Raw genomic sequence first — 23,652 nt, 5'->3', positions numbered from 1 at the left:
CTGCAAATTGGAAAAATGTATTTTCAAACAACCCTCCATGCCCTTCCTGGGCTACTTAATATCTGGTTCAGGGTTAGAGATGGATCCAGCCAAGGTACAAGTGGTTCTCAATTGGTCCAAACCCACCACCTTAAAGCAATCCAACGCTTTTTGGGTTTTGCAAATTTCTACCGGAAATTTATCAAAGGATTCTCCTCTATAGTAGCACCTATAACTGCTCTCACCCAAAAGGAGGCTAATCCCAGAGAATGGTCAACATCTGCAGACGAAGCTTTCCAACGATTAAAACAGGCTTTTACCACAGCTCCAGTGTTAAGGAAACCCGATGTCAATAAAGCCTTTGTTTTAGAGGTAGATGCTTCAGCCGACGCTGTGGGAGCAGTTCTCTCCCAACGTCTGAATGACAACAAACTTCATCCTTGCGGGTTCTTTTCCAAGAAGTTATTACCAGCAGAAATGAACTACACAATAGGAGAGCAAGAGCCACTGGCTGTTAAGTTAGCATTGGAAGAGTGGGTGCCAAGTTTCCTATCACTATTTTCACCGATCACAAGAATTTAATCTTCCTCAGGAATGTTCAGTGTTTGAATCCTCATCTGGCCCAGTGGGCAATGTTCTTCTCAAGATTTCATTTCTCCCTAACCTTTCAACCTGGTTCTCAAAACCAGAAGGCAGATGCTCTCTCCCAATCCTACTCCTCTGAGAATTCCAAGGACACTCCTTCTCCTCAGCCTGTATTGGAGTCTCAGAACTTTGTCTCCACTAAACTTCATCCCCCAGTGGGAAAAGTGTTTGTTCCTCCTCACCTTCGGAAGAAATTACTGACCTGGGCCCATACCTCTCGGTTTTCCAGTCATGCTGGAGTCCATAAGACAATCGACCTTGTCCAATGCTCGTCTTAGTGGCCTGCACTGAAGTCTGGTGTTTCCTCCTATATCACCTCCTGCACTAAAGTGTGCACAGCATGAGATCCCTTGTCTTTGGCCAGCAGGAGAGCTAATACCCCTAACTATTCCTAAAATGCCATGGACCCATCTTTCTATGGACTTCATCATGGATTTACCCTCTTGTAAAGCATTTACTACTATTTGGGTAATCATAGACCGCTTCTCTAAGATGGCTCATTTCGTACCTCTTAAGGGTCTTCCCACCGCACCTCAGCTCTTCATTGTCATTGCCGAGATCTTCAAGTCCCACAGTCTTCCGACCAAAATTATCTATGACCGGGGAGTCCAGTTCGTGACTAGATTCTGGAGGGCTCTCTGTGTCGCTTTACGGGTACAGTTAAAATTCTCAACGGCATATCATCCTCAAACCAATGGAAGTAAAGAGAGAGTCAATCAAGACTTGGAGATGCTCCCAGGCCCGGTGGAACCCACTCAGCAAAGGGATGCAGAGTAGGTAGGCGCTGTGCTGGATAGGCGCTGTCCCTGCTCTGTATCCCTCTGCTGTCAGTGACTATTGGTGCTTCCGGCTGCCACTGCACCTGTCACACTATTACAGGCAGCGGCGCTGGCAGCTGTGTGTGGCTATGGTGCTCCAGGCATTTGTACCGTACCGGTAAAGTGGTGTCCTCTCCGGAGTGTGCCAGGCTTCAGCAAACTCCCCCTCTAGCAAGCACCACCCCCATATGTTCCGCAGCACCTCAGAGTGCTGCTACGGAAAGCCTCGTCGTTTCCCTCTCCTTCTGCAATGAAGACTCCGGAGTCCTCACAGCTACGGTTGGCGGCGCGCAAGGGCAAACGCACTCGCCTGGACCCCAGTAAGTACACCAGCATTGTGGTGGCCACTGTGGGTAGAGAAAGGCAGCGCTGAGCCCGAAATCCGGCATCCTGACTGTGTGGCTCTGAGCACAGCAGTTCAGGTCACTGGGCCGGGAAAAGGTCACCCCCGTGTTCTGTCACTGTGTCACCCCCCCATGTTCTGTCGCTGTGTCACACCCTCCTGTGTTCTGTCACTGTGTCACCTCCGTGTTCTGTCACTGTGTCACACCCCCCGTGTTCTGTCACGGTGTCACCCCCCCCCCCCCCGTGTTCTGTCACTGTGTCACCCCCCCGTGTTCTGTCACTGTGTCACACTCTCCGTGTTCTGTTACTGTGTCACCCCCCGTGTTCTCTCGCTTTGTCACTACTCGTGTTCTGTCACTGTGTCACACCCCCTGTGTTCTGTCACTGTGTCACCCCCGTGTTCTGTCACTGTGTCACCCCCCCTCGTATTCTGTCACTGTGTCACCCTCCCCGTGTTCTGTCACTGTGTCACCCCCCCCCCTGTGTTCTGTCACTGTGTCACCACCCCATGTTCTGGGGTGTAGTACGGTATGCCAGAGCTTGGGCTCCCGGCGACCAGCATACTGGCACCGGGAGCCCGACAGCCGGCATACCGACAGCGTGGCGAGTGCAAAGGAGCCCCTTGCGGGCTCGCCGCGCTACGCGCGCCACACTATTTTATTCTCCCTCCAGGGGGGTCGTGGACCCCCACGAGGGAGAATAGTTGTCGGTATGCCGGGTGTCAGGATTCCGGCGCCGGCCCCTTCATCCCTGCAACTACCGATGCCCACTAAATTCGACGGGAACCCGAAGATGTTCCGCGGGTTATTAAACCAGCGTGAGATTAATTTCTCTTTACAGCCCTTTAACTTCCCGTCACAGAAGGCAAAGGTAGCATATATCGTCTCCCTCCTGGCCGGTCCAGCCCTGGATTGGGTGTCACCCCTGTGGGAGAGAGCTGATTCTCTACTTGACAAATATGATGAATTCATTGCTACCTTCCGAAAGATTTTCGATGAGCCCGGAAGAACCACGTTGGCATCAATCGAGGTAATGCGCCTCCGGCAGGGAAACCGGTCTGTGGGACAGTATGTAGTACCTATGCTTCAGAATTATGGTGGAATGAGGAGGCACTAGTACCAGTCTGTCTGACAAAATCAAGGACGAGTTGGCTACCCAGGACCATCTGCCCAAATTAGACGACTTGATTTCCCTTTGTACCAAAATTGACCTTCGTTTTAGAGAGCGCCAGTTAGAGAAGAATCGTGGGGAGCGCCCGAGGTTCCATCCTCCTCCACCTTCTTCCTTGAGAGTGCCAGCTGAAGTGTCCCAGGATGAGCCTATGCAGATCAATAGGGCTCGTCTCTCGCCAGAGGAGCGTCAGAGAAGACGCAGGGAGAACTTGTGTCTATACTGCGGAGGTTCAGGACATTTGGTAGCCTCCTGCACCTAGCGTCCGGGAAACTAGCGCTCCTAACCAGAAGAGGAGACATGAGGCTAGGAGTGGTGACATCGTCTCCATCCCATTCGGAACCTGTCCTAGAGGTGTCTTTGGGGCTGCCACAGGGTTCCAAAGGTTTTTTCTCTCTCCTGGATTTGGGAGCCACTGAAAACTTTATCACGGCAGATGAGGTACAGCGACTATGGATTCCTACAGTTGAGGTTTCCCGACCAACTGCCCTCTCCACTGTAGATGGAAGTCGAATCTCCAGTGGAGTAGTTACCCACCAGACTCTTCCCATTCAGCTATGTATAGGAGCTCGCTCTCCATAAGGAGTTACTTAATTTCTTAGTCATTCCAAGAGCTACTCATGAAATTGTTTTGGGACTTCCTTGGCTCCAGAAGCACAACCCAAGAATTCACTGGGTGAATATGCAAATTTTGGCCTGGGGAGAGTCGTGTGCTCAAACTTGTCTTACCTATGTTGAACCTGTGAATAAAAGCTAACTGGAAATGCTACCACAAGTTCCGTCTCAGTATTCCTCCTTTTCTGATGTCTTCAGCAAACAGGCAGCAGAGGTCTTACCACCCCACACACCCTGGGACTGCCCTATTGACCTGATTCAGGGGAAGATTCCTCCTAGCGGGCGAATCTATCCTCTCTCGGCCCCTGAAACAGACTCCATGGGGTAAATTTACTAACATTCGTATTTTCCCGTTTCAGGTCAAAGTTCAATCACGAATGACATCGAAAGTGTAAAACTGCAACTTTTTGAATTTGTTACGACGGATTTACTAAGCTGCCGTATTCGGGTTTTTCTTTTGTTCCGATGTCGATGTCATTAGTGTTTTTTTTTTTTTTTTTACGGCAGTGATTAGCAAAACACTGCCGACTTTTTTACAATGAATCTCGGCCGGATCTGTGTGATCCGTGCTGGGGTTCATTTTTTTTTTTTTTTTTAAATTAAACACTGTAAAATCCTTAAAAAAAATTACGTGGGGTCCCCCCTCCTAAGCATAACCAGCCTCGGGCTCTTTGAGCCGATCCTGGTTGCAGAAATATGGGTAAAAAAAAATGACAGGGGTTCCCCCATATTTAAGCAACCAGCATCGGGCTCTGCGCCTGGTCCTGGTTCCAAAAATACGGGGGACAAAAAGAGTAGGGGTCCCCCGTATTTTTAAAACCAGCACCGGGCTCCACTAGCTGGACAGATAATGCCACAGCCGGGGGTCACTTTGATATAGTGCCCTGCGGCCGTGGCATCAAAAATCCAACTAGTCACCCCTGGCCGGGGTACCCTGGGGGAGTGGGGACCCCTTCAATCAAGGGGTCCCCCCCCCAGCCACCCAAGGGCCAGGGGTGAAGCCCGAGGCTGTCCCCCCCATCCAATGGGCTGCGGATGGGGAGGCTGATAGCCTTTTGTGATAATGAAAAGATATTGTTTTTAGTAGCAGTACTACAAGGCCCAGCAAGCCTCCCCCGCATGCTGGTACTTGGAGAACCACAAGTACCAGCATGCGACGGAAAAACGGGCCCGCTGGTACCTGTAGTACTACTACTAAAAAAATACCCAAAAAAAGACAAGACACACACACCGTGAAAGTAAAGATTTATTACATACATGCACACAAACATACATACATACTTACCTTATGTTCACACGCAGGTCGGTCCTCTTCTCCAGTAGAATCCAAGGGGTACCTGTTGAATAAATTCTACTCACCAGATCGCGGGTCCCAGGCTCCTCGGGGCATCCATTTGTAATCCACGTACTTGCATAAAATAAGAAAACGGAAAGCCGAGCCACGAACTGAAAGGGGCCCCATGTTTTCACATGGGACTCCTTTCCCCGAATGCCAGAAACCCACTCTGACTGATGTCTAAGTGGGTTTCTTCAGCCAATCATGGAGCGCCACGTTGTAGCACTCTCCTGATCGGCTGTGTGCTCCTGTACTGTATGACAGGCGGCACACGGCAGTGTTACAATGTAGCGCCTATGCGCTCCATTGTAACCAATGGTGGGAACTTTCTGCTCAGCGGTGACGTCACTTTAGGTCAACCGCAGGGCAGAAAGTTCCCACCATTGGTTACAATGGAGCGCATAGGCGCTACATTGTAACACTGCCGTGTGCCGCCTGTCATACAGTACAGGAGCACACAGCCGATCAGGAGAGTGCTACAACGTGGCGCTCCATGATTGGCTGAAGAAACCCACTTAGACATCAGTCAGAGTGGGTTTCTGGCATTTGGGGAAAGGAGTCCCATGTGAAAACATGGGGCCCCTTTCAGTTCGTGGCTCGGCTTTCCGTTTTCTTATTTTATGCAAGTACATGGATTACAAATGGATGCCCCGAGGAGCCTGGGACCCGCGATCTGGTGAGTAGAATTTATTCAACAGGTACCCCTTGGATTCTACTGGAGAAGAGGACCGACCTGCGTGTGAACATAAGGTAAGTATGTATGTATGTTTGTGTGCATGTATGTAATAAATCTTTACTTTCACGGTGTGTGTGTCTTGTCTTTTTTTGGGTATTTTTTTAGTAGTAGTACTACAGGTACCAGCGGGCCCGTTTTTCCGTCGCATGCTGGTACTTGTGGTTCTCCAAGTACCAGCATGCGGGGAGGCTTGCTGGGCCTTGTAGTACTGCTACTAAAAACAATATCTTTTCATTATCACAAAAGGCTATCAGCCTCCCCATCCGCAGCCCATTGGATGGGGGGGGACAGCCTCGGGCTTCACCCCTGGCCCTTGGGTGGCTGGGGGGGGGACCCCTTGATTGAAGGGGTCCCCACTCCCCCAGGGTACCCCGGCCAGGGGTGACTAGTTGGATTTTTGATGCCACGGCCGCAGGGCACTATATCAAAGTGACCCCCGGCTGTGGCATTATCTGTCCAGCTAGTGGAGCCCGGTGCTGGTTTTAAAAATACGGGGGACCCCTACTCTTTTTGTCCCCCGTATTTTTGGAACCAGGACCAGGCGCAGAGCCCGATGCTGGTTGCTTAAATATGGGGGAACCCCTGTCAATTTTTTCCCCATATTTCTGCAACCAGGATCGGCTCAAAGAGCCCGAGGCTGGTTATGCTTAGGAGGGGGGACCCCACGCAATTTTTTTTAATAAAATAACAACTTTCCCACCCCTTCCCACTGATATACATGCACGGATCTCATGGATCCCTGCATGCCTATCCAATCACGGAAAAAAAAAGCAGGTCTGTTTTTTTTTAGCACTTTTTTACGAGTTGTAATTTTTCACGGCAGTGTTTTTTTTTTTTTTGCTTTGCACTTCTTAGTAAATTACCGAGATTCATACTTAAACAGCCGCGTTTTGACCGATGGTGTATTCATTCGTAATTTTTTTCTTGGACTTGCAAAAAATTACGAATGCCCTCATCACTGCCGTGATTATTGCTTAGTAAATTACCGAGATGACACTTTGATGAAAAAACGGCATCTCGGTCAAAATCGGGAGCTTAGTAAATTTACCCCCATGTCGCAATACATCAAGGAAAATCTAGCTAGAGGGTTTATTCGGCCCTCCACCTCTCCAGCTGGTGCGGGGTTCTTTCTTCGTCCAAAAAAAGGATGGTGGTCTTCATCCCTGCATCGACTACTGGGGTTTGAATGACATAACAATAAAAAATCATTACCCGTTGTCCTTGATCTCAGAGCTATTTGACCGGGTTAAGGGTGCCTCTGTCTTCACCAAGTTGGACCTCAGGGGAGCATAAAACCTGATCCGGATCAGAGCGGATGACGAATGGAAAACAGGGTTCAATACTCGTGATGGGCACTTTGAGTATTTAGTTATGCCCTTCAGGCTTAGCAATGCACCAGCAGTTTTCCAAAATTTTGTAAATTAAATTTTCAGATATTTACTCTATAGTTGCGTAGTAGTCTATTTAGATGACATACTAATTTTCTCGACCAACCTGAAAGATCACCATCCTCAAGTCCAAGAGGTGCTGCGGAGGCTTCGCCAACATCATTTGTACTGCAAATTGGAAAAATGTATTTTCAAACAACCCTCCATGCCCTTCCTGGGCTACTTAATATCTGGTTCAGGGTTAGAGATGGATCCAGCCAAGGTACAAGTGGTTCTCAATTGGTCCAAACCCACCACCTTAAAGCAATCCAACGCTTTTTGGGTTTTGCAAATTTCTACCGGAAATTTATCAAAGGATTCTCCTCTATAGTAGCACCTATAACTGCTCTCACCCAAAAGGAGGCTAATCCCAGAGAATGGTCAACATCTGCAGACGAAGCTTTCCAACGATTAAAACAGGCTTTTACCACAGCTCCAGTGTTAAGGAAACCCGATGTCAATAAAGCCTTTGTTTTAGAGGTAGATGCTTCAGCCGACGCTGTGGGAGCAGTTCTCTCCCAACGTCTGAATGACAACAAACTTCATCCTTGCGGGTTCTTTTCCAAGAAGTTATTACCAGCAGAAATGAACTACACAATAGGAGAGCAAGAGCCACTGGCTGTTAAGTTAGCATTGGAAGAGTGGGTGCCAAGTTTCCTATCACTATTTTCACCGATCACAAGAATTTAATCTTCCTCAGGAATGTTCAGTGTTTGAATCCTCATCTGGCCCAGTGGGCAATGTTCTTCTCAAGATTTCATTTCTCCCTAACCTTTCAACCTGGTTCTCAAAACCAGAAGGCAGATGCTCTCTCCCAATCCTACTCCTCTGAGAATTCCAAGGACACTCCTTCTCCTCAGCCTGTATTGGAGTCTCAGAACTTTGTCTCAACTAAACTTCATCCCCCAGTGGGAAAAGTGTTTGTTCCTCCTCACCTTCGGAAGAAATTACTGACCTGGGCCCATACCTCTCGGTTTTCCAGTCATGCTGGAGTCCATAAGACAATCGACCTTATCCAATGCTCGTCTTAGTGGCCTGCACTGAAGTCTGGTGTTTCCTCCTATATCACCTCCTGCACTAAAGTGTGCACAGCATGAGATCCCTTGTCTTTGGCCAGCAGGAGAGCTAATACCCCTAACTATTCCTAAAATGCCATGGACCCATCTTTCTATGGACTTCATCATGGATTTACCCTCTTGTAAAGGATTTACTACTATTTGGGTAATCATAGACCGCTTCTCTAAGATGGCTCATTTCGTACCTCTTAAGGGTCTTCCCACCGCACCTCAGCTCTTCATTGTCATTGCCGAGATCTTCAAGTCCCACAGTCTTCCGACCAAAATTATCTATGACCGGGGAGTCCAGTTCGTGACTAGATTCTGGAGGGCTCTCTGTGTCGCTTTACGGGTACAGTTAAAATTCTCAACGGCATATCATCCTCAAACCAATGGAAGTATAGAGAGAGTCAATCAAGACTTGGAGATGCTCCCAGGACCGGTGGAACCCACTCAGCAAAGGGATGCAGAGTAGGTAGGCGCTGTGCTGGATAGGCGCTGTCCCTGCTCTGTATCCCTCTGCTGTCAGTGACTATTGGTGCTTCCGGCTGCCACTGCACCTGTCACACTATTACAGGCAGCGGCGCTGGCAGCTGTGTGTGGCTATGGTGCTCCAGGCATTTGTACCGTACCGGTAAAGTGGTGTCCTCTCCGGAGTGTGCCAGGCTTCAGCAAACTCCCCCTCTAGCAAGCACCACCCCCATATGTTCCGCAGCACCTCAGAGTGCTGCTACGGCAAGCCTCGTCGTTTCCCTCTCCTTCTGCAATGAAGACTACGGAGTCCTCACAGCTACGGTTGGCGGCGCGCAAGGGCAAACGCACTCGCCTGGACCCCAGTAAGTACACCAGCATTGTGGTGGCCACTGTGGGTAGAGAAAGGCAGCGCTGAGCCCGAAATCCGGCATCCTGACTGTGTGGCTCTGAGCACAGCAGTTCAGGTCACTGGGCCGGGAAAAGGTCACCCCCGTGTTCTGTCACTGTGTCACCCCCCCATGTTCTGTCGCTGTGTCACACCCTCCTGTGTTCTGTCACTGTGTCACCTCCGTGTTCTGTCACTGTGTCACACCCCCCGTGTTCTGTCACGGTGTCACCCCCCCCCCCCCCGTGTTCTGTCACTGTGTCACCCCCCCGTGTTCTGTCACTGTGTCACACTCTCCGTGTTCTGTTACTGTGTCACCCCCCGTGTTCTCTCGCTTTGTCACTACTCGTGTTCTGTCACTGTGTCACACCCCCTGTGTTCTGTCACTGTGTCACCCCCGTGTTCTGTCACTGTGTCACTCCCCCTCGTATTCTGTCACTGTGTCACCCTCCCCGTGTTCTGTCACTGTGTCACCCCCCCGTGTTCTGTCACTGTGTCACCACCCCATGTTCTGGGGTGTAGTACGGTATGCCAGAGCTTGGGCTCCCGGCCACCAGCATACTGGCACCGGGAGCCCGACCGCCGGCATACCGACAGCGTGGCGAGTGCAAAGGAGCCCCTTGCGGGCTCGCCGCGCTACGCGCGCCACACTATTTTATTCTCCCTCCAGGGGGGTCGTGGACCCCCACGAGGGAGAATAGTTGTCGGTATGCCGGGTGTCAGGATTCCGGCGCCGGCCCCTTCATCCCTGCAACTACCGATGCCCGCTAAATTCGACGGGAACCCGAAGATGTTCCGCGGGTTATTAAACCAGTGTGAGATTCATTTCTCTTTACAGCCCTTTAACTTCCCGTCACAGAAGGCAAAGGTAGCATATATCGTCTCCCTCCTGGTCGGTCCAGCCCTGGATTGGGTGTCACCCCTGTGGGAGAGAGCTGATTCTCTACTTGACAAATATGATGGATTCATTGCTACCTTCCGAAAGATTTTCGACGCCCAGAGACTCAGCAAGTGCTGAACGCCCCAGTTCCTATGGTAGCTTCCCCTTCATCCCTGCAACTACCGATGCCCACTAAATTCGACGGGAACTCGAAGATGTTCCGCGGGTTATTAAACCAGCGTGAGATTAATTTCTCTTTACAGCCCTTTAACTTCCCGTCACAGAAGGCAAAGGTAGCATATACGTCTCCATCCTGGCCGGTCCAGCCCTGGATTGGGTGTCACCCCTGTGGGAGAGAGCTGATTCTCTACTTGACAAATATGATGAATTCATTGCTACCTTCCGAAAGATTTTCGATGAGCCCGGAAGAACCACGTTGGCATCAATCGAGGTAATGCGCCTCCGGCAGGGAAACCGGTCTGTGGGACAGTATGTAGTACCTATGCTTCAGAATTATGGTGGAATGAGGAGGCACTAGTATCAGTCTGTCTGACAAAATCAAGGACGAGTTGGCTACCCAGGACCATCTGCCCAAATTAGACGACTTGATTTCCCTTTGTACCAAAATTGACCTTCGTTTTAGAGAGCGCCAGTTAGAGAAGAATCGTGGGGAGCGCTCGAGGTTCCATCCTCCTCCACCTTCTTCCTTGAGAGTGCCAGCTGAAGTGTCCCAGGATGAGCCTATGCAGATCAATAGGGCTCGTCTCTCGCCAGAGGAGCGTCAGAGAAGACGCAGGGAGAACTTGTGTCTATACTGCGGAGGTTCAGGACATTTGGTAGCCTCCTGCACCTAGCGTCCGGGAAACTAGCGCTCCTAACCAGAAGAGGAGACATTAGGCTAGGAGTGGTGACATCGTCTCCATCCCATTCGGAACCTGTCCTAGAGGTGTCTTTGGGGCTGCCACAGGGTTCCAAAGGTTTTTTCTCTCTCCTGGATTTGGGAGCCACTGAAAACTTTATCACGGCAGATGTGGTACAGCGACTATGGATTCCTACAGTTGAGGTTTCCCGACCAACTGCCCTCTCCACTGTAGATGGAAGTCGAATCTCCAGTGGAGTAGTTACCCACCAGACTCTTCCCATTCAGCTATGTATAGGAGCTCGCTCTCCATAAGGAGTTACTTAATTTCTTAGTCATTCCAAGAGCTACTCATGAAATTGTTTTGGGACTTCCTTGGCTCCAGAAGCACAACCCAAGAATTCACTGGGTGAATATGCAAATTTTGGCCTGGGGAGAGTCGTGTGCTCAAACTTGTCTTACCTATGTTGAACCTGTGAATAAAAGCCAACTGGAAATGCTACCACAAGTTCCGTCTCAGTATTCCTCCTTTTCTGATGTCTTCAGCAAACAGGCAGCAGAGGTCTTACCACCCCACACACCCTGGGACTGCCCTATTGACCTGATTCAGGGGAAGATTCCTCCTAGCGGGCGAATCTATCCTCTCTCGGCCCCTGAAACAGACTCCATGTCGCAATACATCAAGGAAAATCTAGCTAGAGGGTTTATTCGGCCCTCCACCTCTCCAGCTGGTGCGGGGTTCTTTCTTCGTCCAAAAAAAGGATGGTGGTCTTCATCCCTGCATCGACTACTGGGGTTTGAATGACATAACAATAAAAAATCATTACCCGTTGTCCTTGATCTCAGAGCTATTTGACCGGGTTAAGGGTGCCTCTGTCTTCACCAAGTTGGACCTCAGGGGAGCATAAAACCTGATCCGGATCAGAGCGGGTGACGAATGGAAAACAGGGTTCAATACTCGTGATGGGCACTTTGAGTATTTAGTTATGCCCTTCAGGCTTAGCAATGCACCAGCAGTTTTCCAAAATTTTGTAAATTAAATTTTCAGATATTTACTCTATAGTTGCGTAGTAGTCTATTTAGATGACATACTAATTTTCTCGACCAACCTGAAAGATCACCATCCTCAAGTCCAAGAGGTGCTGCGGAGGCTTCGCCAACATCATTTGTACTGCAAATTGGAAAAATGTATTTTCAAACAACCCTCCATGCCCTTCCTGGGCTACTTAATATCTGGTTCAGGGTTAGAGATGGATCCAGCCAAGGTACAAGTGGTTCTCAATTGGTCCAAACCCACCACCTTAAAGCAATCCAACGCTTTTTGGGTTTTGCAAATTTCTACTGGAAATTTATCAAAGGATTCTCCTCTATAGTAGCACCTATAACTGCTCTCACCCAAAAGGAGGCTAATCCCAGAGAATGGTCAACATCTGCAGACGAAGCTTTCCAACGATTAAAACAGGCTTTTACCACAGCTCCAGTGTTAAGGAAACCCGATGTCAATAAAGCCTTTGTTTTAGAGGTAGATGCTTCAGCCGACGCTGTGGGAGCAGTTCTCTCCCAACGTCTGAATGACAACAAACTTCATCCTTGCGGGTTCTTTTCCAAGAAGTTATTACCAGCAGAAATGAACTACACAATAGGAGAGCAAGAGCCACTGGCTGTTAAGTTAGCATTGGAAGAGTGGGTGCCAAGTTTCCTATCACTATTTTCACCGATCACAAGAATTTAATCTTCCTCAGGAATGTTCAGTGTTTGAATCCTCATCTGGCCCAGTGGGCAATGTTCTTCTCAAGATTTCATTTCTCCCTAACCTTTCAACCTGGTTCTCAAAACCAGAAGGCAGATGCTCTCTCCCAATCCTACTCCTCTGAGAATTCCAAGGACACTCCTTCTCCTCAGCCTGTATTGGAGTCTCAGAACTTTGTCTCAACTAAACTTCATCCCCCAGTGGGAAAAGTGTTTGTTCCTCCTCACCTTCGGAAGAAATTACTGACCTGGGCCCATACCTCTCGGTTTTCCAGTCATGCTGGAGTCCATAAGACAATCGACCTTATCCAATGCTCGTCTTAGTGGCCTGCACTGAAGTCTGGTGTTTCCTCCTATATCACCTCCTGCACTAAAGTGTGCACAGCATGAGATCCCTTGTCTTTGGCCAGCAGGAGAGCTAATACCCCTAACTATTCCTAAAATGCCATGGACCCATCTTTCTATGGACTTCATCATGGATTTACCCTCTTGTAAAGGATTTACTACTATTTGGGTAATCATAGACCGCTTCTCTAAGATGGCTCATTTCGTACCTCTTAAGGGTCTTCCCACCGCACCTCAGCTCTTCATTGTCATTGCCGAGATCTTCAAGTCCCACAGTCTTCCGACCAAAATTATCTATGACCGGGGAGTCCAGTTCGTGACTAGATTCTGGAGGGCTCTCTGTGTCGCTTTACGGGTACAGTTAAAATTCTCAACGGCATATCATCCTCAAACCAATGGAAGTATAGAGAGAGTCAATCAAGACTTGGAGATGCTCCCAGGCCCGGTGGAACCCACTCAGCAAAGGGATGCAGAGTAGGTAGGCGCTGTGCTGGATAGACGCTGTCCCTGCTCTGTATCCCTCTGCTGTCAGTGACTATTGGTGCTTCCGGCTGCCACTGCACCTGTCACACTATTACAGGCAGCGGCGCCGGCAGCTGTGTGTGGCTATGGTGCTCCAGGCATTTGTACCGTACCGGTAAAGTGGTGTCCTCTCCGGAGTGTGCCAGGCTTCAGCAAACTCCCCCTCTAGCAAGCACCACCCCCATATGTTCCGCAGCACCTCAGAGTGCTGCTACGGCAAGCCTCGTCGTTTCCCTCTCCTTCTGCAATGAAGACTCCGGAGTCCTCACAGCTACTGTTGGCGGCGCGCAAGGGCAAACGCACTCGCCTGGACCCCAGTAAGTACACCAGCATTGTGGTGGCCACTGTGGGTAGAGAAAGGCAGCGCTGAGCCCGAAATCCGGCATCTGAGCACAGCAGTTCTGGCTCTGAGCACAGCAGTTCAGGTCACTGGGCCGGGAAAAGGTCACCCCCGTGTTCTGTCACTGTGTCACCCCCCCATGTTCTGTCGCTGTGTCACACCCTCCTGTGTTCTGTCACTGTGTCACCTCCGTGTTCTGTCACTGTGTCACACCCCCCGTGTTCTGTCACGGTGTCACCCCCCCCCCCCGTGTTCTGTCACTGTGTCACCCCCCCGTGTTCTGTCACTGTGTCACACTCTCCGTGTTCTGTTACTGTGTCACCCCCCGTGTTCTCTCGCTTTGTCACTACTCGTGTTCTGTCACTGTGTCACACCCCCTGTGTTCTGTCACTGTGTCACCCCCGTGTTCTGTCACTGTGTCACCCCCCCTCGTATTCTGTCACTGTGTCACCCTCCCCGTGTTCTGTCACTGTGTCACCCCCCCCCCCCTGTGTTCTGTCACTGTGTCACCACCCCATGTTCTGGGGTGTAGTACGGTATGCCAGAGCTTGGGCTCCCGGCGACCAGCATACCGGCACCGGGAGCCCGACCGCCGGCATACTGACAGCGAGGCGAGTGCAAAGGAGCCCCTTGCGGGCTCGCCGCGCTACGCGCGCCACACTATTTTATTCTCCCTCCAGGGGGGTCGTGGACCCCCACGAGGGAGAATAGTTGTCGGTATGCCGGGTGTCAGGATTCCGGCGCCGGTATACTGTGCGCCGGGATCCCGACATTCGGCATACAGAAGACCACCCCATGTTCTGTCACCCCCCGTGCTCTCTCGCTTTGTCGCTCCCTATGTTCTGTCGCTGTGTCACACACCCCTATGTTCTGTGGCTGTGTCACTGTCAGGTCTGTGTAATTGTCTGTTCCCGGAGGGGGCACTAGTGGGTCAGTGGTGGCATGATGGAGGAAACGAGGAGGCCATAGTAAGTTCCTGCGCATGTGTGCAATGATGTTTATTAAATACACACAGCAATATAATGATTACTGGAACAGGCATAACAATACAGAAGTTTCACAGCGTGGAAGCTGACATTGGTTTTAAGTACAGTCACGAAGAATGAGCTGATCTGGAAACCAGCGGTGATTAGAGAACAGTAATGACCGGCCTGGGAGCCGAAGGCAATCAACGATGGTCGGCCTGGGAGCCGATGTGAAACAGAGTCTATATCCTGAGGATAAATAATGACACAAAGGATCGGCCTGGAAACCGATGGGAGAATGTGATGGAACAACACAGGGAATTAGTAACTTTTGGTATTCAGTCTGGAAACCGTTAACAACTTGCAAATAACGATGGTCAGCCGATGGTTGCCGATGGCAACTGAAATCATTACTCTGGAGGTAAGTAATACAAATAACAGTCACAGTTAATGAACTGGTCTGGAAACCAATGTAATTAGCAAACTGCGATGATCGGCCTGGAAGCCGATGGTGAACATCGATGGCTGGCTTGGAAGCCGATGGTAACAGGATCAATATGCAGTAGGTAGGTAATGTCAGCGTCCGGGGCCTTACCGGCCGCAGGGTTTGCTGTGCAGGCGGCTTGAGGGCAGCGGCGGAGGAGGGCTGCCGCACGGGGTCCGTGTGCAGCGGTAGGCGGTGGTGGGGGATCCGCTCGTGGCGGCGGGACGCCTCTGCAGCGGTCTCTCTCACTTAGGCGGTTGCTAGGAGACCAGGGGCAGGGAGCTGTGTGGTGTATACGGAAAGGTCTGCATTACTGGGAGCCGCCATGTTGGAGACCAAATTCTGAAGCATAGTGCAGGCTTCCTGTTTTTTCCAGCCAATCCAGGGAGAGTTATCCTTGTAAAAGGGGGCTGGTTTATGACAGGGACGCCAGTGCTTCAAGTTACAACCCAGTTGTGGGTGCTTCAGCCTGTGCTCCCAGGATTCTTGCCGTGTCCTGGCTACTCCTGACTCTGCTTAGCCGTTTCTTATTTGCTGCTGCAGTCCTGCCTTTTCTAACCTACTGCCGCCTGTGGAAGCGCTCCTGGAAACCCCGGTCCAGTAAGAGCCCTTGGGCACGGACGGTCCCGGGCTACAGCCTTGTCTTCCAAGCCATAGTCCGCAGTTCTTTATCTCCAGCCACGTCTTTAAACCACCATTCACAGTCCACAGATCATTATCTACAGTCTCGTCTTTCAAGTCACAGTCCGCAGTTCTTCATCTCCAGCCACGTCTTTAAACCACCATCTACAGTCCGCAGTTCATTATCTACAGCCTCGTCTTTCAAGCCACAGTCCGCAGTTCTTTATCTTCAAACCTCGTCTTTAATGCATCATTCACAAGCCGCAGTTCTTTTCCCTCAACCTCGTTCTCAAGAACTACTACTCACTGACTCATAGCTCCGCCTACGTTATCCTTTGATCCCTCATTCCATGAGAAGGAACTATATCCAGCCTCCACGTCTTCTTCATCTGCAGTCAACTACTTCCCTGGGCGAGACTCAGCTGTCGAATCCTCAAATCCAGCAAAGCGTGACAGGTAATGCAACCGATGGTAGTAAATACAGGCAATAACTAACCCCGGTAATCAGTCTGGAAACCAACAGCAATAGATTCACACAGTCAGAATATATGCACAAAGTCCACAGAGCCAAGCAAGGCTATAGCAGGAGACAGTTGGTAATATACTAGCAGGTTGTTTAAGTGCTGGATGCAATACCACAGTGCTGAATGCAGATTAACAACAGACAGGTGAGAATGATGAGGCAGCACCTGGAGAGAGTCTCTTACTGCATGTAGAGGTGGAAGCTGACTGTGGGAGTTGTAGCAGAACTGGATGGCTGGAGCCTGTAGTTCCACTGAGACACTGAAGCCAGGAAGTCACTGGAGACAGCTGGTGACTGGATCTGAATGCAGATGGAACTGCACCAAACTGGATGACTGGAGCCTGTAGTTCCACAGAGACACTGAAGCTAGGAAGTCACTGCAGACAGCTGACTGGATCTGAATGTAGATGGAACTGCAACAAACTGGATGGCTGGAGCCTGTAGATCCACGGAGCCAACACACAGGGGAATCTCTGAAGACAGGAGACTAGAGCCAGGAGACACCTGCTCACAGGATGTGATGCATTGTTCAAGGCAATGATACTGAGCAGGAACTCTGAGTATATACCCCCTGGTCAGCAGGGATTGGAGAATCAAGTCATGTGAGCACTCCAATGCTCAGGAGTGGATAGCACCAAGTCAGCTGACTGCAGGTGTCATGGCGGTGCCCATACTGTGGAGATGGTGGGAATACATCAGGGTACACACTGTATGGCAAGCTTCTCTGCACATTGCAGGCAATCATGGAACATGCTGCCAGGCTGGGAATGTGACTTCCGGAGGCCAGTACATCAGAGCACTGGTAAGTGACGTGATGCAAAATGCAGATTCCTGACAGTACCCCCCCTTTTATGGGTGGGCACCAAACACCTACGCTGGAACTTGAGGATCCTTGAAGAAGAACTTAGGAATACACAAAAGCAGGGGTCCTCAAAAGTCTTCCCAACTTTCATCTTCAGAAGAAAGACTTTTCTTATCAGAACAAGTAGACCATTCACGTTCATTTGAGACAGAATTTACTTCCTGGGAGAAGACATAGCTAGAAGGATAGAACCTCCCATAATGTAACTGCAAAATGCAGATTCCTGACAGTCACACACCGCTCCCGTGTTCTGTCGCTATATCACACCCCCCTCTGTGTTCTGTCGCTGTGTCACACTCCCCTCTGTGTTCTGTCGCTGTGTCACACCCCCCTCTGTGTTCTGTCGCTGTGTCACACCTTGCTCTGTGTTCTGACACTGTGTCACACCCCCTCGTGTTATGTCACTGTGTCACACTTCCCCCGTGTTCTGTTGCTGTGTCACACTCCCCCCGTGTTCTGTCGCTGTGTCACACCCCCCTATGTTCTGTCGCTGTGTCAGACCCCCCTCCCATGTGCTGTCACTGTGTCACCCCCCCTCTGTGTTCTGTCGCTATGTCACACCCCCCAATGTGTTCTGTTGCTGTGTCACACACCCCCCTCTGTGTTCTGTCACTGTGTCACACCCCCCTCATGTTCTGTCACTGTGTAACACTCCCCCGTGTTCTGTCACTGTGTCACACTCCCCCTGTGTTCTGTCACTGTCACCCCCCCATGTTCTATTACTGTGTCACACCTCCCTGTGTTCTGTCCCAGTGCGTCAAACACAACCTCTCTATTCTATCCCAGTCACTGTGTAACCCCCCCGTGTTCTGTCCCAGCCACTGTGTCACCCGGTTACTGTGGGTTTGCTGTGCAGGCGGCTTGAGGGCAGCGGCGGAGGGCTGCCGCACGGGGTCCGTGTGCAGCGGTAGGCGGTGGTGGGGGATCCGCTCGTGGCGGCGGGACGCTTCTGCAGCGGTCTCTCTCACTTAGGCGGTTGCTAGGAGACCAGGGGCAGGGAGCTGTGTGGTGTATACGGAAAGGTCTGCATTACTGGGAGCCGCCATGTTGGAGACCAAATTCTGAAGCATAGTGCAGGCTTCCTGTTTTTTCCAGCCAATCCAGGGAGAGTTCTCCTTATAAAAGGGGGCTGGTTTATGACAGGGACGCCAGTGCTTCAAGTTACAACCCAGTTGTAGGTGCTTCAGCCTGTGCTCCCAGGATTCTTGCCGTGTCCTGGCTACTCCTGACTCTGCTTAGCCGTTTCTTATTTGCTGCTGCAGTCCTGCCTTTTCTAACCTACTGCCGCCTGTGGAAGCGCTCCTGGAAACCCCGGTCCAGTAAGAGCCCTTGGGCACGGACGGTCCCGGGCTACAGCCTTGTCTTCCAAGCCATAGTCCGCAGTTCTTTATCTCCAGCCACGTCTTTAAACCACCATTCACAGTCCACAGATCATTATCTACAGTCTCGTCTTTCAAGTCACAGTCCGCAGTTCTTCATCTCCAGCCACGTCTTTAAACCACCATCTACAGTCCGCAGTTCATTATCTACAGCCTCGTCTTTCAAGCCACAGTCCGCAGTTCTTTATCTTCAAACCTCGTCTTTAAGGCATCATTCACAAGCCGCAGTTCTTTTCCCTCAACCTCGTTCTCAAGAACTACTACTCACTGACTCATAGCTCCACCTACGTTATCCTTTGATCCCTCATTCCATGAGAAGGAACTATATCCAGCCTCCACGTCTTCTTCATCTGCAGTCAACTACTTCCCTGGGCGAGACTCAGCTGTCGAATCCTCAAATCCAGCAAAGCGTGATAGGTAATGCAACCGATGGTAGTAAATACAGGCAATAACTAACCCCGGTAATCAGTCTGGAAACCAACAGCAATAGATTCACACAGTCAGAATATATGCACAAAGTCCACAGAGCCAAGCAAGGCTATAGCAGGAGACAGTTGGTAATATACTAGCAGGTTGTTTAAGTGCTGGATGCAATAGCACAGTGCTGAATGCAGATTAACAACAGACAGGTGAGAATGATGAGGCAGCACCTGGAGAGAGTCTCTTACTGCATGTAGAGGTGGAAGCTGACTGTGGGAGTTGTAGCAGAACTGGATGGCTGGAGCCTGTAGTTCCACTGAGACACTGAAGCCAGGAAGTCACTGGAGACAGCTGACTGGATCTGAATGCAGATGGAACTGCACCAAACTGGATGACTGGAGCCTGTAGTTCCACAGAGACACTGAAGCTAGGAAGTCACTGGAGACAGCTGGTGACTGGATCTGAATGCAGATGGAACTGCAACAAACTGGATGGCTGGAGCCTGTAGATCCACGGAGCCAACACACAGGGGAATCTCTGAAGACAGGAGACTAGAGCCAGGAGACACCTGCTCACATGATGTGATGCATTGTTCAAGGCAATGACACTGAGCAGGAACTCTGAGTATATACCCCCTGGTCAGCAGGGATTGGAGAATCAAGTCATGTGAGCACTCCAATGCTCAGGAGTGGATAGCACCATGTCAGCTGACTGCAGGTGTCATGGCGGTGCCCATACTGTGGAGATGGTGGGAATACATCAGGGTACACACTGTATGGCAAGCTTCTCTGCACATTGCAGGCAATCATGGAACATGCTGCCAGGCTGGGAATGTGACTTCCGGAGGCCTGTACATCAGAGCACTGGTAAGTGACGTGATGCAAAATGCAGATTCCTGACAGTACCCCCCCTTTTATGGGTGGGCACCAAACACCTACGCTGGAACTTGAGGATCCTTGAAGAAGAACTTAGGAATACACAAAAGCAGGGGTCCTCAAAAGTCTTCCCAACTTTCATCTTCAGAAGAAAGACTTTTCTTATCAGAACAAGTAGACCATTCACGTTCATTTGAGACAGAATTTACTTCCTGGGAGAAGACATAGCTAGAAGGATAGAACCTCCCATAATGTAACTGCAAAATGCAGATTCCTGACAGTCACACACCGCTCCCGTGTTCTGTCGCTATGTCACACCCCCCTCTGTGTTCTGTCGCTGTGTCACACCCCCCTCTGTGTTCTGTCGCTGTGTCACACCCCCCTCTGTGTTCTGTCGCTGTGTCACACCTTGCTCTGTGTTCTGACACTGTGTCACACCCCCTCGTGTTATGTCACTGTGTCACACTCCCCCCGTGTTCTGTTGCTGTGTCACACTCCCCCCGTGTTCTGTCGCTGTGTCACCCCCCCCTATGTTCTGTCACTGTGTCAGACCCCCTTCCCATGTGCTGTCACTGTGTCACCCCCCCTCTGTGTTCTGTCGCTATGTCACACCCCCCAATGTGTTCTGTTGCTGTGTCACACCCCCCCCTCTGTGTTCTGTCACTGTGTCACACCCCCCTCATGTTCTGTCACTGTGTAACACTCCCCCGTGTTCTGTCACTGTGTCACACTCCCCCTGTGTTCTGTCACTGTCACCCCCCCATGTTCTATTACTGTGTCACACCTCCCTGTGTTCTGTCCCAGTGCGTCAAACACAACCTCTCTATTCTATCCCAGTCACTGTGTAACCCCCCCGTGTTCTGTCCCAGCCACTGTGTCACCCGGTTACTGTGTCAACCGCACTCCCCGTGTTCTCTCCCAGACACTGTGCCCCTTCCCCTGGATACCCAGCAAAGGGCTATAACTAGTGCTGTGCCAGTGAAGCCTGGCACACAGCGCATATGCACTGTGGGAGCAGATCCGCTGGCAGCAGCCTCACAGCCTATGTCCGTCTGTCCACTGCATGGTACTGTAGCTGCAGCGCCGAGCTTCTTGTGACATAGGTAGTCAGACAATGCTGCAGATTTACCATCCTTCATTATGGACCGCTCCTGCCGGCCATAATGTTTAAAAGGGGTCTGTACCTGGCGTAATGTGTAAAAAGGGCTCTACCATGCATAATGTGTAAATGGGTCTCTACCTGGCGTAATGTGTAAAAGGGGGTCTCTACCTGGCGTAATGTGTAAAATGGTCTCTACCTGGCATATTGTGTAAAAGGGGTCTCTACCTGGCGTAATGTGTAAAAGGGGGTCTCTACCTGGCGTAATGTGTAAAATGGTCTCTACCTGGCATATTGTGTAAAAGGGGTCTCTACCTGGCGTAATATGTAAAAGAGTCTCTACCTGAAGTAATGTGTAAAATGGGTCTCTACCTGGCATAATATGTAATGTGTAAAAGGGGTCTCTACCTGGCGTAATATGTAATGTGTAAAAGGGACTCTACCTGGAGTAATCTGTAAAAGAGACTCTACCTGAAGTAATGAGTAAAATGGGTCTCTACCTGCCGTAATGTGTAAAGGGGGTCTCTACCTGGCGTAATGTGTAAAAAAGACTCTACCTGAAGTAATGAGTAAAATGGGTCTCTACCTGCCGTAATGTGTAAAAGGGGAATCTACCTGGCGTAATGTGTAAAAGAGACTCTGCCTGAAGTAATGAGTAAAATGGGTCTCTACCTGGCGTAATGTGTAAAAGGGGTCTCTACCTGGCGTAATGTGTAAAATGGTCTCTACCTGGCATATTGTGTAAAAGGGGTCTCTACCTGGCGTAATATGTAAAAGAGTCTCTACCTAAAGTAATGAGTAAAATGGGTCTCTACCTGGCGTAATGTGTAAAATGGGTCTCTACCTTGTGTAATATGTAATGTATAAAAGGGGTCTCTACCTGGCGTAATATGTAATGTGTAAAAAGGACTCTACCTGGAGTAATCTGTAAAAGAGACTCTACCTGAAGTAATGAGTAAAATGGGTCTCTACCTGCCGTAATGTGTAAAGGGGGTCTCTACCTGGCGTAATGTGTAAAAGAGACTCTACCTGAAGTAATGAGTAAAATGGATCTCTACCTGCCGTAATGTGTAAAAGGGGAATCTACCTGGCGTAATGTGTAAAAGAGACTCTGCCTGAAGTAATGAGTAAAATGGGTCTCTACCTGGCGTAATGTGTAAAAGGGGTCTCTACCTGGCAAAATGTGTAAAATGGTCTCTACCTGGCGTAATGTGTAAAAGGTGACTCTACCTAGTGTAATGTGTAAAAGGGGTCTCTACCTGGTGTAATATGTAATGTGTAAAAGGGACTCTACCTGGAGTATTGCGTAAAAGGGGACTACCTGGCGTAATGTGAAAAAGGGGACTCAACCTAATGTAATGTTTATAAATGGTACTACAATGTGGCGTAATTTGAATAATGGAGACTACTGTGTGGTGTAATATGAATTGGTATTATTTTGTGACCATGCCTCTTCCCCGTGAAGCCATGTCTTTATATTTTTGCCGCGCACTTGCGGCACACACTGTCCCTGTTTTAAATATGAAGTTTGCTCTTCGCTACATTGGGCCCTTCCCAGCTGAACAAATCATCAATTCTGTAACTTATAGGCTTAAGTTACCCCCGTACTTGAAAGTCTTCCCAGCCTTTCATGTCTCTCTTTTGAAGCCTTTAGTGTTAAACAAGTTTTGTAAGATCCTTCCTCGCTCTCCAAAGGTTGTCATGGATCATGGTGGCATACCCTCCAGTTGGACCACTTTGGCAGGTACAGTACCTTTTTTTATGGTCTGTACCGATTATTGGCTCTCCAAACTTCCATTGAAAGTATAGGAAAGGAGACGTGGCCACACGACTTAACCCGTGGCCACGCCCACCTTTTAAAATTTGTACTGATTTTTATGTGTAAAATGTTGGAGGATATGTTGCTGCAGATGCAGAGGGCCTATTTTGGGGTGTGGACCTGGAGCTGCAGCTCTATCAGCCTCATTGTTAATTCTGCTCTGAGAACACACAGTAGCCAAAGGGCAGAGCCTCCCATTGGATGTAACCTGTATAGGAGGGCGTTTCTCGCCCAATCAGCTATGGACTGGATGTGATACACCTGCAGCTAACCCAATGAGAGCTCCTAGCCACGCCCAGCGTTATACACACAGGCACAGAGTCACAGATCTGGGCTTTTATATAGGAGATTTTATATATATATATATATATATATATATATATTGTCAAAGTCGAAAAATATCATAATGCATATGCCTTGTACTAACACCAGGCGCATGCCCGCTGTGCGCGCGCCCATTCTGCCGTGCGTGCACATACTCGCAATTTGTGTATGATCGCTCCCGCGTTCTTGCGGGTGGTGTGCGCATTTACGGTAGTGTTTGTGAGCGCATAGAGGGTTATCAAAACATTCCATATTTAACCCAAATAGTGCACATTGTACACATAGCCCCCTGCACCACATCAGAAAGAAATAGCTGTTTAAAATAGTTACTGAACAAAGGGATTCACCTTTACAGGATAGGAGAGGACAGAACAAGGTATTTGGTATTCAGCTGTAGGGTATTTTAAGGGAAACATTCCGGTGTTGGTTAGAGGAAGATCGCATGTTGCAGCGTATAGTTATGTGCAGAAGTAGAATATAGATATAAAACTGTATTTACTATGTATTATGTATGCGGCGGGAATCCAGAGGATGCCACCCCCAAGAGCAGTTGAGAATGACATCGCCCACCTTTTCAAATCAACCTATGACCTCTCCTGTA

The sequence above is a fragment of the Pseudophryne corroboree genome, chromosome 1, assembly GCF_028390025.1.
Source record: "Pseudophryne corroboree isolate aPseCor3 chromosome 1, aPseCor3.hap2, whole genome shotgun sequence".
NCBI classification, from domain to species: Eukaryota; Metazoa; Chordata; class Amphibia; order Anura; family Myobatrachidae; genus Pseudophryne; species Pseudophryne corroboree.
This window is presented reverse-complemented; position numbering follows the sequence as displayed.